This window comes from Penaeus chinensis, chromosome 9 (genome assembly GCF_019202785.1).
Source record: "Penaeus chinensis breed Huanghai No. 1 chromosome 9, ASM1920278v2, whole genome shotgun sequence".
Lineage (NCBI taxonomy): Eukaryota > Metazoa > Arthropoda > Malacostraca > Decapoda > Penaeidae > Penaeus > Penaeus chinensis.
Genome location: NC_061827.1, coordinates 29,169,560 through 29,172,963, shown reverse-complemented (window position 1 = coordinate 29,172,963; position 3,404 = coordinate 29,169,560). Strand labels below are relative to the sequence as shown.

The following is a 3,404-nucleotide window of genomic DNA, read 5'->3' as shown; positions in this document are numbered from 1 at the left end:
GTAGATATTTCAGTAGTTTGTTGGGCTTATTTTAGCTTTTTTTATGTATTTCTTTTTTCTATATCTCCTGTATTTCAGCCTGTTTTACTCTATAACACACTATAAATGTAGGTTAATATTAGGCTGAACTGTTGTACACAAACAGTCATTCAATGGTACCAATAGGTAATCACTTGAAAATCATACAACCTATTGGAAAACAAGGTTAAGTCAGAACTACTAAAATTGATAAATGACTAAACATTCTTTAAATGTATCTGTAACATATATATATGGGCTGTTCACATTACCACAGACAACCTAGCTTCTACAAACTCAAAAGTTTTACCTAGTCTTACAAAATGCTTACAGGGTTAATGAAATAGGGAGTTTAAGAACCTATAGTTTAAATTATGTGACATAAATAATGATCTCATATAATATCCATGTTTGAAGTTATCCTTCATATAGAGTATCTTGAAATAGGGCAATCATTCATTTGAGAATTGCAGTAGCTTTCAAACTGGGACTTTTTCCTTTTAATTATATTGACTGGTGTATATAAAATACCATAGAAGACTAGAAGCTATGTCTTGATAGAGTACACTGGTACATATTAGATTTATTGGCCTTTGATTATATGTAATATGGAGGCTAATGTTGGATATGTAGGCATGGTGTGTAAGCCCACAGCCTACAAATGGGTGTTTTGTATTTCTTTGGAGTAGTCCATGTGTGGTCAACTTATTCAAAGCTGTATCTGCTAAAACTGTTCTTACGGTTGTTATGAAGTCACAGCTCTGAAAAGTAGGCTTTTTCAATCTTTTTAGCCTCATTTCCTTGAACATTATGTATGGTGCTGCTGAAAGCCTAGAAAGTGTTTCTAATTTTTCACTTGAGTTGCTGAGTGCCTCCAACCACTTGGTGCGTTAAGAAAAACCTGGGCAGTTGCTATAGGAGCAATTACCCACCGATGGGGACCTGCACATGGGGCACACGCAGTGGGTGACCTAATCAGAGTATAAGCTGAGAACACAAGTGTCTCACATAAGTGATAGCCAGCTACTGCCCATGTTTTGGCTGTCTCACTGATGAGACACCTGTTATAGTTGGCTTCATTATCTAATCATATTTTATTTCCAAAGCTTATGCATATCTGAAACTTCAGAAACAATTGCTGTACTATGGATAAGCAACAGGTACTTTTAGAGAATATAAACTTTACATTATCAGATATGACCCAGTATCTGTGATTATCTAAATAATGGTTGATCTAGGTAAACAATAAACAATTTACATAATTGTTTTTTCAACGTATTTCTTATATATATAAAACTGTCCATGGTTAGCTAGTTTTAGGTAGAAAACTAAAAAAAAACTCTATCCTCTGGTGATCAATGGCAATGTGTCCACTTTGAGCGCAGGAGTTTTTATACATCAAGGCGAATCACCGACTCATAATGCCTTGGCGCACAGTCACGGCGTACAACCGCATGCCACATTTTAAACGGTTTGTTATGACGTCCAGAGCCGTGACCCGTCGTGAAGGGGTTAATGTTTTGAGGTCTGATTGATTACACTTTACTTTTCCTGGTAATTCTTCACAGTATGGGTGCACTCAAGTATGACAAAAGTCCTCAACTCCACATCACAAAATTTATTCAATAATCTAAGTTACAATGACTGGACATAGGGAACACAATGTCTCCACCTTCGTATGCACAGCAAGATAAAGCTGAAATCAACAGAACCGGGTGGACTTAGGATGTGAGCAGCTCTTTTCGCAATCTTTTTCATTTAACTGTGGCATTACAATTCGTGTCTGCAGATTACTTCTCGTACTGATTACATCAACTTTTCCAAACATGTTTGAGTTAACAAAAATTAAACTGAGATCTCTACGAAGTTCTTCAGTTAATGTCAAGTTCCCTGAAACTATTCTAAAAAACTTCTTGAGTCATCACATGGTCATATTCAACTATTAACAAAACAGTAAAAAAAAAAGCTACCCATGAAACTGGACCCTTACCAATGGCATATTCTAATGAATGAATGTTTAAAATGCAGCACTAACGATAAATGATGTGAACAAAACGAAACAATGTTCGTCAAACCTTTCCCTAAACGTCCTTCGCTTTTCACATCCACATTACATCTAGAGTTATTACTAATGAAAACTTCTTACACAAGTCAATTTCGTCCGTGATACTTAATGATGAATATTACGCCGCATCAAGTACTTACTAAGCTTACAGACCTAACATAAAGATTTAATTTATTGCAAAATCCTCCGCGTCTCCGCCGCCTCTGACCAAGGGATCCAAAACCAAAACAAGGGGTTATACATTTTCTCTACGATGATTTGAATATTCATAAAATACAAAACATATTGAATAAAAGCACATTTAATCACAAAAGAATTAAAGTGCATTAATGGCAATGGTCATATCTTGATGGTATCTCGAAGTTATACAAATATTTGTGCCTGTTCTCTCTACATTGTAAGAACCCCTCCCATTCTAAAAGAAAGAAAGAAAAAAAAAAAAAAAAAAGGCGATGAAGTAGGAGAAAATCGGAATATCAGGTTTAAAATGCTTTAGCATTGTGCAAAAATGGACTTATAGACTCATTAAACCCAATTACTATGTCAGGAAACACGTAAGGAGAACTTAATTACAGTTATATATATATATATATATATATATATATATATATATATATATATATATATATATATATATGTGTGTGTGTGTGTGTGTGTGTGTGTGTGTGTGTGTGTGTGTGTGTGTGTGTGTGTGTGTGTGATGATAAAACTATTTTGTAATTGTATTTTTGAAATACTGCAAACAACATTTTTTTCAATATAAAAAGTAAAAATGCCAGTGGCAAACCAGGTATCAAGGATATCTTTGATTGTAGATATACTTATCAACCAACAGAACATAATATTTATGTGCTAAAACATGCCGATGAACAATATATATGTTGTTCTCATTTACGATTTCCAAGACAAGTAATCTACCAATCCATCAGACTGTGTGCGTGTATCAGTCCTCCCCACCTCTCTATTGGTATAACCGAGTTATACCAATATATATATATACATATATATATATTCAATTGTTATTATTTCAACCGATTATCATGGAAACGTGCACCAACGTTATGCTAAATATATATTTGCAAGCTCTATATAATGCATCCAACAAAATTATTTGCATTATCGTGCATGTCATTCTATTTGTTACAATTACACACTATATGCAAGTTTGCTGCTATACGTCTTTGCTTCATTCCTGCCACGCTAGACATTGTCCTCTTTTTTTCCTTTTCTCTTCCGTAAGCAGGGGCGTCACTTCATGTTATGAGTTGGGGGGTGACGGGTAAATTTGCCCTGAAAAAATAATTTTTGCCCTGCAAATCAC

General features: G+C 34.6%; 1 protein-coding gene across 3 annotated transcripts in view; it reads right to left on the bottom strand.

Moving 5' to 3' along the window:
• LOC125028579 (RNA polymerase II subunit A C-terminal domain phosphatase SSU72-like) overlaps positions 1–2,321 on the bottom strand; it is an 18,185-nt gene extending 15,864 nt beyond the window's left edge. The window contains exon 1 of one of the 3 annotated variants that reach the window (XM_047618005.1): positions 2,224–2,321. The gene's annotated coding sequence lies outside the window, so the exon portion shown is untranslated. The other 2 variants (XM_047618006.1, XM_047618007.1) reach the window with 2 other exon arrangements.
• Positions 2,322–3,404: the final 1,083 nt, after the last annotated feature.